The sequence below is a fragment of the Pseudophryne corroboree genome, chromosome 4, assembly GCF_028390025.1.
Source record: "Pseudophryne corroboree isolate aPseCor3 chromosome 4, aPseCor3.hap2, whole genome shotgun sequence".
In the NCBI taxonomy this organism is placed as follows: Eukaryota; Metazoa; Chordata; class Amphibia; order Anura; family Myobatrachidae; genus Pseudophryne; species Pseudophryne corroboree.
This window is the reverse complement of record NC_086447.1, coordinates 161,454,529-161,471,244: the sequence shown is the minus strand read 5'-3', so window position 1 is coordinate 161,471,244 and position 16,716 is coordinate 161,454,529.

Here is a 16,716-nt window from a genome sequence, read left to right as displayed (position 1 = left end):
GGGTTAACCGAGCAAGATGGGAAGATCCTCGGACCCGTGTAAAATAGGTGAAGTTCGGGGGGGTTCGGATCTCGACAAACCGAACCCCCTCATCTCTACTATAAATATGTTGCTATAGGGACCACAAAGTTCTGTTTGCGCCCCTGGATAAAGAGTAAGACAGGAATGCAAGCAACTAGCTACTAGTAACAGAAATAAGCACACGAGAGTGGGTGGATGGATTTATCATCCACAGCTATTGTACAAAAATTATAATAATAATAATAATAATTCAGAGTGTGCCCTGTGGACAGGGAGTCTTAGCCAATAGCCCTAGTTGAGTCCCTTAACACTAGCCCTTATTACACTAAAGATAACTGGTTTATATAAACAGCAAAACGAAAATGGCAAAGTGACCATGATATTCCTAAAATTAAATAAAATTATATTTTTTAAGTATTTAAAATGTTATCCGTTTTCATGTTTGAAAGTTTCATGCTCTGCTTTATTGGGATCAACATTATTTTAATTTAGATCCTTATAAATGTGGTCACAATTAGCAGATATAAGATTTTTCTGTTTAGCTCATATCTCTTGGTCACTAGTAAAGGATATTTTTAGGGTCCACATTTTTTTTTTTAATTAATAAAAAGTACTATTCATTGGAAGGTTTAGATACATGGCATCTATAAGATCTAATAGCTTCTCAAAACCATTGTTCATCATTTGTTTTTGTGCCTGATTTTATGAACCACAAGCACTTTGCCTTCTACCACAAACCTATCTAGGCTGCTCAATAATCAGCTGCTGTAGTGGAGCCAGTGAGAATAGATAGCTTTCACTGTGAATGCTTTACCACTTCAGGACAGCCTAAAATGATAACAAGGCTATTTAATGTGCTATAACTGCCATGTCTTATTTTGAAAGTATTGTGAATAATATTGCAAAGTTCCATCGCCCATAAATTAAGAGTGGCTACTCCAATTAAAAGGAACAACTATTATGTAATTAGCAAGCTTTGATCTAATGAATTACCCAGAGATACTCACTGCAGAGTCCGTTAATTAGACTAATGACACTTTAATTCAAAATGTCTCCAAATTCAAAGCTAACAATTAAAAGCAGAAAAATATTGACTATGAATACAAGATAATGAATTATCAAACAAGCAAAACAAAAATCTGTAAAAGCCTGTACTTAGGGGACATACATATACAAACTGTGCCAGATTGGCCATAAGCTTCATCAGGAGGTTCCCTGGATGGGCCGGCTAGTTATGGAGCCACTTACAGTATTTTTGAAGAAAAAAAAAGTACGGTAAATCTTGTTTTATACATTTAATTTTTAAAGGAAATGACCTGGACACTAGAAGGTGAAAGCCAGCCATGCCATTGGTTTGCTTCTCTAGGGCTGGCATCTCCCCTGGAATTAGCCACTAATCGAGCAGTGCCACATGAATCAGCCATGAGATGATCTGCCCATCTCTTTCCTGCTCCATGTCTCCACCACCTAACCCTCCCCCTCTTCCTCCTTATCTATCTCTTCAGCGGCGGCGTCTTCAGTCCACAGATCTATCTCCCTTTGCAAGAAATAAATCAGCTGGTAAGAGAACCAGGGTTTCATCTTCCAATGTCTTCCCATTCACACGAAAATTTGACCCTCAGTGGAAGCAGTGTCTCCTCTTACTGTTTCTTTTTTTACCCAATCAGGATAAATTTCACATGAATTGGGTAAAATAACTTTTTCATCTTTTTTGTACCCGTTACTTAGTTTTGTTAGCATTCATGTTGTGTACAGGTAGGAGACACCTGTCCTGATTTTGTTGGAACTGTTTAATGCTCTCAGCACTTTATCCCAATTTTAGTGACAGTCAGGGGGTATATACCGCATACTGCTTTGCTTGAATGGGGAGATACATGCGCCAGTGATGTGCGCAGTGTTGCTAGGGGACGTAGTTGGAGGAGGACTCATTTCCACATGCTGCATGGCGGCACTCACACCAGGAGCCAAGGTCCTTTTTATTTGACTCATCTAATTTGTTCATGCCTACCATTGTGTACATGCATACCACATGAGGCTACTTTCACATTATTTTCCAGTAGGACCTGTTTGAACTTCTAACCCACCTTTGTAGACAATTTGCTTTAATGTTTCTCTAAAATTATTTACTGTATATGACTAAATATTAATATCCAGTGATGAATAGTCTGCTTATGGAACACATTTTGGTTCATTTGTCCATTCAGTGTGACTAATAAACAGACGCTGAAAGACAGACTTTACCCTTAGGGTCAAGCAGAAGCAGTGGCCCATGAGAAGCAGCCCATCCTTTATGGGTGGTTTAAAGTAAACAGAGCATCAATGGAGAGGGTATAAATTTCTCTCCATCATTATACTGCATGTCATATCTCATCAATGTCATCACAGGAGTACATTCCTCCACTTACTTCATATTATTATCTCTCCTTTACTGCCATCATATCCTAATGTTATCTCTCACCTTCATGTGTTATATTATTATCTCTTGACCCCCTCTCCATGTTAATGATCCTTCTTGCTGTTCAGGTCCAGCTCTATTTCTGGAAAGGATCCAACCACTGGAATGCCACAAGTAGATGGTTTATTGCTCTGTACATAGAGAAACAGAGAGCTATAAATGTTAATATTGGGCTCTGGACATGTCCTCAATGTGTGAACCTTGCATCCTGTCCTCTAACACAAAACCAAACACAGTGACAGTACAGCATTACAGTTTCACAGTGGCTCACCTCAGCCATGTAATTCAATGCAGAGTGTTGCTAGCCCTTCTCACAAGTGCCCTACAGACCCAAAACCACTTTGGGGCGGGTCCAGCTGACCTGAACCTTTAGTCTACCCAACCTTGATGTCACCTATCAGCAAGTGATTCCAGTCTGATTTGTTTTCCGGAACTCGCAGTATTGTATACACGCTCAATGCATGGGATATACATGGGATATGTTTAATGTACAACCAGAGTGGCAGTGCTGGGGACAAAGGGGGTCATTCCGAGTTGATCGCTAGCTGCTTTCATTCGCTCTGCAGCGATGAGGCAAAAAAAAGGCACTTCTGCGCATGCGGCGCAATGCGCACGTGCGACGTACTATTGCAATGAACGATGTCGTTTCACACAAGGTCTAGCGAAGCTTTTCAGTCGTACTGCTGGCCGCAGAGCGATTGACAGGAAGAGGGCGTTTCTGGGTGTCAACTGACCGTTTTCAGGGAGTATTCCAAAAAATGCAGGCGTGCCAGGAAAAACGCAGGTGTGTCTGGGCGGACGCAGGGCGTGTTCGTGACGTCAAAACAGGAACTGAACAGTCTGAAGTGATTGCAAGCGCTGAGTAGGTATTGAGCTACTCTAAAATTGCACAAAAAAAGTTTGCTGCCGCTCTGCGATCCTTTCGTTCGCACTTCTGCTAAGCTAATATACACTCCCAGTGGGAGGCGGCATAGTGTTTGCACGGCTGCAAAAAACTGCTAGCGAGCAAACAACTCGGAATGACCACCAAAGTTGTGTCCCTAATTGTCAATCATGGAAATAATACTATACTTTCAGAATAAGCACAATTTCTACATTATCTTTCATGTTTTTGAAGGATTCTAAAATGGGGGTACCTCGAACTGTGCGGGGAAGTGAGTTCCGTAGAGTTAGTGCCGCATGTCTAAGTACTCGACTCCCAAGTGAGAAAGTATATTGTAAACAAAGTCACAAAATTCTGTTACTTAGTTTACAATATACTTTCACTTTAAAAGTAAGTCCTTGAGTGCCGTCTATTCTTTATGGCCCTCATTCTGAGTTGTTCGCTCGCTAGCTGCTTTTAGCAACATTGCATACGCTAAGCCTCCGCCCTCTGGGAGTGTATCTTAGCTTAGCAGAATTGCGAACGAAAGATTTGCAGAATTGCGAATAGAAATTTCTTAGCAGTTTCTGAGTAGCTCCAGAATTACTCAGCCATTGCGATCAGTTCAGTCAGTTTCGTTCCTGGTTTGACGTCACAGACACACCCAGCGTTCGCCCAGACACTCCCCCGTTTCTTAAGACACTCCCGCGTTTTTCCCAGAAACGCCAGCGTTTTTTCACACACGCCCATAAAACGGTCAGTTTCCGCCCAGAAAGACCCACTTCCTGTCAATCACACTACGATCACCAGAACGATGAAAAATCCTCGTTATGCTGTGAGTAAAATACCTAACTTTTGTGTAAAATAACTAACCGCATGCGCTCTGCGAACCTTGCGCATGCGCAGTAAGCGACTAATCGCAATATAGCGAAAATCGGCAACGAGCGAACAACTCGGAATGACCACGTATGTACTGTACTAGCTGGAGTTTGGTGTAAATTGCTCCAAGCATTGCAGCATTATGCTGTCTGCTGAAAAACTCTGTGCTGCTGCCCCACCCCTAGGGGTGTTAGGGGTGTGTTACTCTTGCAATGTTTGCTCCCAGATTGTAATTCATATGTGTAGCAAGTTTGTTTAAAATTGGTCCAGGCATTCGTGAGTTATGCTCTATCCTGAAATACTCTGTGCTGCAGACCCACCCCTAGGGGTGTCTAACCCCCACAGAGATTGTTGATAGATTGTAAGTCGGATGTGTTCCAAGTTTCGTGTAAAGTGCTCCAGCCCTTCCACAGGTATGCTGTCTGCTGACATACTTTGTGCTGCTTTCCCACCTCCAGGGGTGCTAGGGGTGTCTGACCCCCACAATGTTTGTTCCCAGAGTGTAAGTCATATGTATACCAAGTTTGTTGTAAATTGCTGCTTTTGGTGTAAATTGCTCCAGGCATTTCAGAGTTATGCTGTCAGCTGAAAAACTCTGTGCTGCTGCCTCACCCCTAGAGATGCTTGGAGTGTCTTACCCCCACAGTGTTTGTTCCTAGAGTGTAAGTCATATGTATGCCAAGTTTGTTTTACATTGGTCCAGGCACTCAGGAGTTATGCTGTCTCCTGAAATAATCTGTGCTGCTATCCCACCCCTAGGGGTGCTAGGGGTGTCTAACCCCCACAGAGTTTGTTCCCAGATTGTAAGTCAGATGTGTCCCAAGTTTGGTGTAAAGTGTTCCAGGCCTTCCACAGTTATGCTGTCTGCTGACATACTCTGTGCTGCTGTCCCACCCCTAGGGGTGCTAGGGTTGTCTGACCCCCACAGTGTTTGTTTCCAGAGTGTAAGTCATATGTGTACCAAGTTTGTTGTAAATTGCTGCAGGCATTCCAAAGTTATGCTGTCTGCTGATATACTCAGTGCTGCTGCCTCACCCCTAGGGGTGCTAGGGGTGTCTTCCTCCCACAGTGTTTGTTCCCAGACTGTGAGGCATATGTGTACCAATTTGTGAGTACATGGCTCCAGCAATTCCGGAGTTATGCTGTGTCCTGATACACTCTGTGCACTGTCTCCCCCCTAAGGATCCTTGGGATTTCTAATTTTTTTAGTAGCCTCCGCCATGTTTTAATACGCTTGTACAGATGGGTCCTCCATTATCTTGGCTTTTTCTGCGCCTAGACAGAGGTTTAGTCATGCCTAGGCGATAGTTTAGGTTGCTGAGTTTAATCACGGACAGGCGCATTGAGGCTAGATACTCAGAATGCAAAACACTTGTGTATGCAGACACAACTAAAGATTGTGTATGCAGATGCAACTAATGTGTGAAAGGAATAATGTAGCTCATTGACTTTAAAGTATGTACAGTGCACTAAATATTGTGGTTTTGAAATATGAGCATCTCAGTCCCCTAAGGCATAAACCAACACCAATGAGAAGGAATCGCTGCTTGCAGTACTTTTACACATGAACTTGTGAATCTTCCATGCAGCGTCGTGAGCTAACGATGAAGGCTCCTGCCTCCCACGCTGAGAGTCCCGGGTTCGAATCCCAAAGTGCCAACTTTTTTTTTTTGTGTTCCTGTGGCATTCACTATTTTAATTATTCTTTTTTCTTTGTAATACATTCAATGGAAGGGTGCACACAGGTTTCACATAAATCAGAGTAAATCTGCAGGAGCGACTCATTCCGCTATATGTAATACACAGCGGTAATGAGCACCCGTATATATAAAGTGCCAGTAAATATAAATTAGTGTATTCTGACGCAACTAACTGTTCAAGCAACACAGTACTGTAGATCGTCGGCGTTAGTGAATCTGTGTTGTGAGAATCTGTGTTGTACTTAATGAGAAGGGATCACTGCTACTGTACTATTTACTAGAGATGAGCGGGTTCGGTTTCTCTGAATCCGAACCCGCCAGAACTTCATGTTTTTTTTCACGGGTCCGAGCGACTCGGATCTTCCCGCCTTGCTCGGTTAACCCGAGCGCGCCCGAACGTCATCATGACGCTGTCGGATTCTCGCGAGGCTCGGATTCTATCGCGAGACTCGGATTCTATATAAGGAGCCGCGCGTCGCCGCCATTTTCACACGTGCATTGAGATTGATAGGGAGAGGACGTGGCTGGCGTCCTCTCCGTTTAGAATAGATTAGAGAGACACTTGATTTACTAATTTTGGGGAGCATTAGGAGTACTCAGTACAGTGCAGAGTTTTGCTGATAGTGACCAGTGACCACCAGTTTTATTTATAATCCGTTCTCTGCCTGAAAAAAGCGATACACAGCACACAGTGACTCAGTCACATACCATATCTGTGTGCACTGCTCAGGCTCAGGCCAGTGTGCTGCATCATCTATTATCTATATATAATATTATATATATCTGTCTGACTGCTCAGCTCACACAGCTTATAATTGTGGGGGAGACTGGGGAGCACTACTGCAGTGCCAGTTATAGGTTATAGCAGGAGCCAGGAGTACATAATATATTATATAGTGAGTGACCACCAGACACACAGTGCAGTTTATTTAATATATCCGTTCTCTGCCTGAAAAAAGCGATACACACAGTGACTCAGTCAGTCACATACCATATCTGTGTGCACTGCTCAGGCTCAGGCCAGTGTGCTGCATCATCTATATATATTATATATCTGTCTGACTGCTCAGCTCACACAGCTTATAATTGTGGGGGAGACTGGGGAGCACTACTGCAGTGCCAGTTATAGGTTATAGCAGGAGCCAGGAGTACATAATATTATATTAAAATTAAACAGTGCACACTTTTGCTGCAGGAGTGCCACTGCCAGTGTGACTAGTGACCAGTTACCTGACCACCAGTATATATAATATTAGTAGTATACTATCTCTTTATCAACCAGTCTATATATTAGCAGCAGACACAGTACAGTGCGGTAGTTCACGGCTGTGGCTACCTCTGTGTCGGCACTCGGCAGCCCGTCCATAATTGTATATACCACCTAACCGTGGTTTTTTTTTCTTTCTTTATACATACATACTAGTTACGAGTATACTATCTCTTTATCAACCAGTCTATATTAGCAGCAGACACAGTACAGTGCGGTAGTTCACGGCTGTGGCTACCTCTGTGTCGGCACTCGGCAGCCCGTCCATAATTGTATATACCACCTAACCGTGGTTTTTTTTTCTTTCTTTATACATACATACTAGTTACGAGTATACTATCTCTTTATCAACCAGTCTATATTAGCAGCAGACACAGTACAGTGCGGTAGTTCACGGCTGTGGCTACCTCTGTGTCGGCACTCGGCAGCCCGTCCATAATTGTATATACCACCTAACCGTGGTTTTTTTTTCTTTCTTTATACATACATACTAGTTACGAGTATACTATCTCTTTATCAACCAGTCTATATATTAGCAGCAGACACAGTACAGTGCGGTAGTTCACGGCTGTGGCTACCTCTGTGTCGGCACTCGGCAGCCCGTCCATAATTGTATATACCACCTAACCGTGGTTTTTTTTTCTTTCTTTATACATACATACTAGTTACGAGTATACTATCTCTTTATCAACCAGTCTATATATTAGCAGCAGACACAGTACAGTGCGGTAGTTCACGGCTGTGGCTACCTCTGTGTCGGCACTCGGCAGCCCGTCCATAATTGTATATACCACCTAACCGTGGTTTTTTTTTCTTTCTTTATACATACATACTAGTTACGAGTATACTATCTCTTTATCAACCAGTCTATATTAGCAGCAGACACAGTACAGTGCGGTAGTTCACGGCTGTGGCTACCTCTGTGTCGGCACTCGGCAGCCCGTCCATAATTGTATATACCACCTAACCGTGGTTTTTCTTTCTTTCTTTATACATACATACTAGTTACGAGTATACTATCTCTTTATCAACCAGTCTATATATTAGCAGCAGACACAGTACAGTGCGGTAGTTCACGGCTGTGGCTACCTCTGTGTCGGCACTCGGCAGCCCGTCCATAATTGTATATACCACCTAACCGTGGTTTTTTTTTCTTTCTTTATACATACATACTAGTTACGAGTATACTATCTCTTTATCAACCAGTCTATATATTAGCAGCAGACACAGTACAGTGCGGTAGTTCACGGCTGTGGCTACCTCTGTGTCGGCACTCGGCAGCCCGTCCATAATTGTATATACCACCTAACCGTGGTTTTTTTTTCTTTCTTTATACATACATACTAGTTACGAGTATACTATCTCTTTATCAACCAGTCTATATATTAGCAGCAGACACAGTACAGTGCGGTAGTTCACGGCTGTGGCTACCTCTGTGTCGGCACTCGGCAGCCCGTCCATAATTGTATATACCACCTAACCGTGGTTTTTTTTTCTTTCTTTATACATACATACTAGTTACGAGTATACTATCTCTTTATCAACCAGTCTATATATTAGCAGCAGACACAGTACAGTGCGGTAGTTCACGGCTGTGGCTACCTCTGTGTCGGCACTCGGCAGCCCGTCCATAATTGTATATACCACCTAACCGTGGTTTTTTTTTCTTTCTTTATACATACATACTAGTTACGAGTATACTATCTCTTTATCAACCAGTCTATATATTAGCAGCAGACACAGTACAGTGCGGTAGTTCACGGTTGTGGCTACCTCTGTGTCGGCACTCGGCAGCCCGTCCATAATTGTATACTAGTATCCAATCCATCCATCTCCATTGTTTACCTGAGGTGCCTTTTAGTTGTGCCTATTAAAATATGGAGAACAAAAATGTTGAGGTTCCAAAATTAGGGAAAGATCAAGATCCACTTCCACCTCGTGCTGAAGCTGCTGCCACTAGTCATGGCCGAGACGATGAAATGCCAGCAACGTCGTCTGCCAAGGCCGATGCCCAATGTCATAGTACAGAGCATGTCAAATCCAAAACACCAAATATCAGTAAAAAAAGGACTCCAAAACCTAAAATAAAATTGTCGGAGGAGAAGCGTAAACTTGCCAATATGCCATTTACCACACGGAGTGGCAAGGAACGGCTGAGGCCCTGGCCTATGTTCATGGCTAGTGGTTCAGGTTTTTTGGAAGGGACATCCTGCGTGACACTGCAGTGCCACTCCTAGATGGGCCCGGTGTTTGTGTCGGCCACTAGGGTCGCTAATCTTACTCACACAGCTACCTCATTGCGCCTCTTTTTTTCTTTGCGTCATGTGCTGTTTGGGGAGGGTTTTTTGGAAGGGACATCCTGCGTGACACTGCAGTGCCACTCCTAGATGGGCCCGGTGTTTGTGTCGGCCACTAGGGTCGCTTATCTTACTCACACAGCGACCTCGGTGCAAATTTTAGGACTAAAAATAATATTGTGAGGTGTGAGGTATTCAGAATAGACTGAAAATGAGTGTAAATTATGGTTTTTGAGGTTAATAATACTTTGGGATCAAAATGACCCCCAAATTCTATGATTTAAGCTGTTTTTTAGTGTTTTTTGAAAAAAACACCCGAATCCAAAACACACCCGAATCCGACAAAAAAAATTCGGTGAGGTTTTGCCAAAACGCGTTCGAACCCAAAAGCACGGCCGCGGAACCGAACCCAAAACCAAAACACAAAACCCGAAAAATTTCAGGCGCTCATCTCTACTATTTACACATCTACACAGTATCAACGTGACTGCAGTTCTCTATGTGATTTTCCTACATAGTATACTGTTGCACATGTCTTGTAACCTGATCTGAACTCCCTCCCTGTCTACTGCATGAACTGTGCAGGCTCCCAGGGGGGAAGGGGAAAGTTGGATGGGGGTAGGGCTAGTGATGAGCACCGGAAATTTTTCGGGTTTTGTGTTTTGGTTTTGGGTTCGGTTCCGCGGCCGTGTTTTGGGTTCGAACGCGTTTTGGCAAAACCTCACCGAATTTTTTTTGTCGGATTCGGGTGTGTTTTGGATTCGGGTGTTTTTTTCAAAAAACCCTAAAAAACAGCTTAAATCATAGAATTTGGGGGTCATTTTGATCCCAAAGTATTATTAACCTCAATAACCATAATTTCCACTCATTTTCAGTCTATTCTGAACACCTCACACCTCACAATATTATTTTTAGTCCTAAAATTTGCACCGAGGTCGCTGGATGACTAAGCTCAGCGACCCAAGTGGCCGACACAAACACCTGGCCCATCTAGGAGTGTCACTGCAGTGTCACGCAGGATGGCCCTTTCAAAAAACACCCCCCAAACAGCACATGACGCAAAGAAGAAAAAAAGAGGCGCAATGAGATAGCTGTGTGAGTAAGCTAAGCGACCCTAGTGGCCGACACAAACACCTGGCCCATCTAGGAGTGGCACTGCAGTGTCACGCAGGATGGCCCTTCCAAAAAACACCCCCCAAACAGCACATGACGCAAAGAAAAAAAGAGGCGCAATGAGGTAGTTGTGTGACTAAGATAAGCGACCCAAGTGGCCGACACAAACGCCTGGCCCATCTAGGAGTGGCACTGCAGTGTCACGCAGGATGGCCCTTCCAAAAACTACTCCCCAAACAGCACATGACGCAAAGAAAAATGAAAGAAAAAAGAGGTGCAAGATGGAATTGTCCTTGGGCCCTCCCACCCACCCTTATGTTGTATAAACAGGACATGCACACTTTAACCAACCCATCATTTCAGTGACAGGGTCTGCCACACGACTGTGACTGAAATGACGGGTTGGTTTGGACCCCCACCAAAAAAGAAGCAATTAATCTCTCCTTGCACAAACTGGCTCTACAGAGGCAAGATGTCCACCTCATCATCATCCTCCGATATATCACCGTGTACATCCCCCTCCTCACAGATTATCAATTCGTCCCCACTGGAATCCACCATCTCAGCTCCCTGTGTACTTTGTGGAGGCAATTGCTGCTGGTGAATGTCTCCACGGAGGAATTGATTATAATTAATTTTAATGAACATCATCTTCTCCACATTTTCTGGATGTAACCTCGTACGCCGATTGCTGACAAGGTGAGCGGCGGCACTAAACACTCTTTCGGAGTACACACTTGTGGGAGGGCAACTTAGGTAGAATAAAGCCAGCTTGTGCAAGGGCCTCCAAATTGCCTCTTTTTCCTGCCAGTATAAGTACGGACTGTCTGACGTGCCTACTTGGATGCGGTCACTCATATAATCCTCCACCATTCTTTCAATGGGGAGAGAATCATATGCAGTGACAGTAGACGACATGTCCGTAATCGTTGTCAGGTCCTTCAGTCCGGACCAGATGTCAGCATCAGCAGTCGCTCCAGACTGCCCTGCATCACCGCCAGCGGGTGGGCTCGGAATTCTGAGCCTTTTCCTCGCACCCCCAGTTGCGGGAGAATGTGAAGGAGGAGATGTTGACAGGTCGCGTTCCGCTTGACTTGACAATTTTCTCACCAGCAGTTCTTTGAACCCCTGCAGACTTGTGTCTGCCGGAAAGAGAGATCCAAGGTAGGTTTTAAATCTAGGATCGAGCACGGTGGCCAAAATGTAGTGCTCTGATTTCAACAGATTGACCACCCGTGAATCCTTGTTAAGCGAATTAAGGGCTCCATCCACAAGTCCCACATGCCTAGCGGAATCGCTCTGTGTTAGCTCCTCCTTCAATGTCTCCAGCTTCTTCTGCAAAAGCCTGATGAGGGGAATGACCTGACTCAGGCTGGCAGTGTCTGAACTGACTTCACGTGTGGCAAGTTCAAAAGGTTGCAGAACCTTGCACAACGTTGAAATCATTCTCCACTGCGCTTGAGACAGGTGCATTCCACCTCCTATATCGTGCTCAGTTGTATAGGCTTGAATGGCCTTTTGCTGCTCCTCCAACCTCTGAAGCATATAGAGCGTTGAATTCCACCTCGTTACCACTTCTTGCTTCAGATGATGGCAGGGCAGGTTCAGGCGTTTTTGGTGGTGCTCCAGTCTTCTGTACGTGGTGCCTGTATGTCGAAAGTGTGCCGCAATTCTTCTGGCCACCGACAGCATCTCTTGCACGCCCCTCTCGTTTTTTAAATAATTCTGCACCACCAAATTCAAGGTATGTGCAAAACATGGGACGTGCTGGAATTTGCCCAGATTTAATGCACACACAATATTGCTGGCGTTGTCCGATGCCACAAATCCACAGGAGAGTCCAATTGGGGTAAGCCATTCTGCGATGATCTTCCTCAGTTGCCGTAAGAGGTTTTCAGCTGTGTGCGTATTCTGGAAAGCGGTGATACAAAGCGTAGCCTGCCTAGGAAAGAGTTGGCGTTAGCGAGATGCTGCTACTGGTGCCGCCGCTGCTGTTCTTGCGGCGGGAGTCAATACATCTACCCAGTGGGCTGTCACAGTCATATAGTCCTGAGTCTGCCCTGCTCCACTTGTCCACATGTCCGTGGTTAAGTGGACATTGGGTACAACTGCATTTTTTAGGACACTGGTGAGTCTTTTTCTGAGGTCTGTGTACATTTTCGGTATCGCCTGCCTAGAGAAATGGAACCTAGATGGTATTTGGTACCGGGGACACAGTACCTCAAACAAGTCTATAGTTGGCTCTGCAGTAATGATGGATACCGGAACCATGGTTCTCACCGCCCAGGATGCCAAGGCCTCAGTTATCCGCTTTGCAGCAGGATGACTGCTGTGATATTTCATCTTCCTCGCAAAGGACTGTTGGACAGTCAATTGCTTGGTGGAAGTAGTAAAAGTGGTCTTACGACTTCCCCTCTGGGATGACCATCGACTCCCAGCAGCAACAACAGCAGCGCCAGCAGCAGTAGGCGTTACACGCAAGGATGCATCGGAGGAATCCCAGGCAGGAGAGGACTTGTCAGAATTGCCAGTGACATGGCCTGCAGGACTATTGGCATTCCTGGGGAAGGAGGAAATTGACACTGAGGGAGTTGGTGGGGTGGTTTGCGTGAGCTTGGTTACAAGAGGAAGGGATTTACTGGTCAGTGGACTGCTTCCGCTGTCGCCCAAAGTTTTTGAACTTGTCACTGACTTATGATGAATGCGCTGCAGGTGACGTATAAGGGAGGATGTTCCGAGGTGGTTAACGTCCTTACCCCTACTTATTACAGCTTGACAAAGGCAACACACGGCTTGACAAATGTTGTCCGCATTTCTGTTGAAATACTTCCACACCGAAGAGCTGATTTTTTTGGTATTTTCACCAGGCATGTCAATGGCCATATTCCTCCCACGGACAACAGGTGTCTCCCCGGGTGCCTGACTTAAACAAACCACCTCACCATCAGAATCCTCCTTGTCAATTTCCTCCCCAGCGCCAGCAACACCCATATCCTCCTCATCCTGGTGTACTTCAACACTGACATCTTCAATCTGACTATCAGGAACTGGACTGCGGGTGCTCCTTCCTGCACTTGCAGGGGGCGTGCAAATGGTGGAAGGTGCATGCTCTTCACATCCAGTGTTGGGAAGGTCAGGCATCGCAACCGACACAATTGGACTCTCCTTGTGGATTTGTGATTTCGAAAAACGCACAGTTCTTTGCTGTGCTTTTGCCAGCTTAAGTCTTTTCATTTTTCTAGCGAGAGGCTGAGTGCTTCCATCCTCATGTGAAGCTGAACCACTAGCCATGAACATAGGCCAGGGCCTCAGCCGTTCCTTGCCACTCCGTGTGGTAAATGGCATATTGGCAAGTTTACGCTTCTCCTCCGACGATTTTATTTTAGATTTTTGAGTCCTTTTTTTACTGATATTTGGTGTTTTGGATTTTACATGCTCTGTACTATGACATTGGGCATTGGCCTTGGCAGACTACGTTGATGGCATTTCATCGTCTCGGCCATGACTAGTGGCAGCAGCTTCAGCACGAGGTGGAAGTGGATCTTGATCTTTCCCTATTTTTGGAACCTCAACATTTTTGTTCTCCATATTTTAATAGGCACAACTAAAAGGCACCTCAGGTAAACAATGGAGATGGATGGATACTAGTATACTTATGGATGACGAGCGACTGCCGACACAGAGGTAGCTACAGCCGTTGACTACCGTACTGCGTCTGCTAGTATAGACTGGATGATAATGATATAAAAAATATATATATATCACTACTGCAGGACAGGTATATGTTGTATAATGACGGACCTGCTGGACACTGTCAGCACTGCAGACTCCTAAACTACTAGTATGGAGAAGATAGAAAAAAAAAAACCACCACAGGTAGGTATACAATTATGGACGAGCGACTGCCAGTGCCGACACAGAGGTAGCTACAGCCGTGGACTACCGTACTGCGTCTGCTAGTATAGACTGGATGATAATGATATAAAAAATATATATATATCACTACTGCAGGACAGGTATATATTGTATAATGACGGACCTGCTGGACACTGTCAGCACTGCAGACTCCTAAACTACTAGTATGAAGAAGATAGAAAAAAAAAAACCACCACAGGTAGGTATACAATTATGGACGAGCGACTGCCGACACAGAGGTAGCTACAGCCGTGGACTACCGTACTGCGTCTGCTAGTATAGACTGGATGATAATGATATAAAAATATATATATATCACTACTGCAGGACAGGTATATATTGTATAATGACGGACCTGCTGGACACTGTCAGCACTGCAGACTCCTAAACTACTAGTATGAAGAAGATAGAAAAAAACCCCCCACCACAGGTAGGTATACAATTATGGACGAGCGACTGCCAGTGCCGACACAGAGGTAGCTACAGCCGTGGACTACCGTACCGCGTCTGCTAGTATAGACTGGATGATAATGATATAAAAAATATATATATATCACTACTGCAGGACAGGTATATATTATATAATGACGGACCTGCTGGACACTGTCAGCACTGCAGACTCCTAAACTACTAGTATGAAGAAGATAGGAAAAAAAAAACACACCACAGGTAGGTATACAATTATGGACGAGCGACTGCCGACACAGAGGTAGCTACAGCCGTGGACTACCGTACTGCGTCTGCTAGTATAGACTGGATGATAATGATATAAAAAATATATATATATCACTACTGCAGGACAGGTATATATTGTATAATGACGGACCTGCTGGACACTGTCAGCACTGCAGACTCCTAAACTACTAGTATGAAGAAGATAGAGAAAAAAAAACCCACCACAGGTAGGTATACAATTATGGACGAGCGACTGCCAGTGCCGACACAGAGGTAGCTACAGCCGTGGACTACCGTACTGCGTCTGCTAGTATAGACTGGATGATAATGATATAAAAAATATATATATATCACTACTGCAGGACAGGTATATATTGTATAATGACGGACCTGCTGGACACTGTCAGCACTGCAGACTCCTAAACTACTAGTATGAAGAAGATAGAAAAAAAAAACCCACCACAGGTAGGTATACAATTATGGACAAGCGACTGCCAGTGCCGACACAGAGGTAGCTACAGCCGTGGACTACCGTACTGCGTCTGCTAGTATAGACTGGATGATAATGATATAAAAAATATATATATATCACTACTGCAGGACAGGTATATATTATATAATGACGGACCTGCTGGACACTGTCAGCACTGCAGACTCCTAAACTACTAGTATGAAGAAGATAGAAGAAAAAAAACCCACCACAGGTAGGTATACAATTATGGACGAGCGACTGCCGACACAGAGGTAGCTACAGCCGTGGACTACCGTACTGCGTCTGCTAGTATAGACTGGATGATAATGATATAAAAAATATATATATATCACTACTGCAGGACAGGTATATATTATGTAATGACGGACCTGCTGGACACTGTCAGCACTGCAGACTCCTAAACTACTAGTATGAAGAAGATAGAAATATAATGAATGACGGACCTGCTGGACACTGTCAGCAGAATGCGTTTATAGAATAAAAAAAAAAAACACCACACGAGTGTTTAACTTTTTCAGGCAGACAATATACTGGTGGTCACTGCTGGTCAGTCACACTGGCACTCTGGCAGCAAAAGTGTGCACTGTTAAATATGTACTCCTGCTATAACTGCTCCCCAGTCTCCCCCACAATTAAGCTGTGTGAGCAGTGAGCACTACTCAGCACAGTCAGATATACATAGATGATATTATCATGCAGCACACTGAGGCTGAGCACAGATATGGTATGTGACTGTGTATCGTTTTTTTTCAGGCAGAGAACGGATTATATTAAATAATAAATAAAACTGGTGGTCACTAGTATAACTATCAGCAAAACTCTGCACTCTCTGAGTACTCCTAATGCTCCAGTAAATCAAGTGTCTCACTCTCTATCTAAACGGAGAGGACGCCAGCCACGTCCTCTCCCTATCAATCTCAATGCACGTGTGAAAATGGCGGCGACACGCGGCTCCTTATATAGAATCCGAGTCTCGCGATAGAATACGAGCCTCGCGAGAATCCGACAGCGGGATGATGACGTTCGGGCGCGCTCGGGT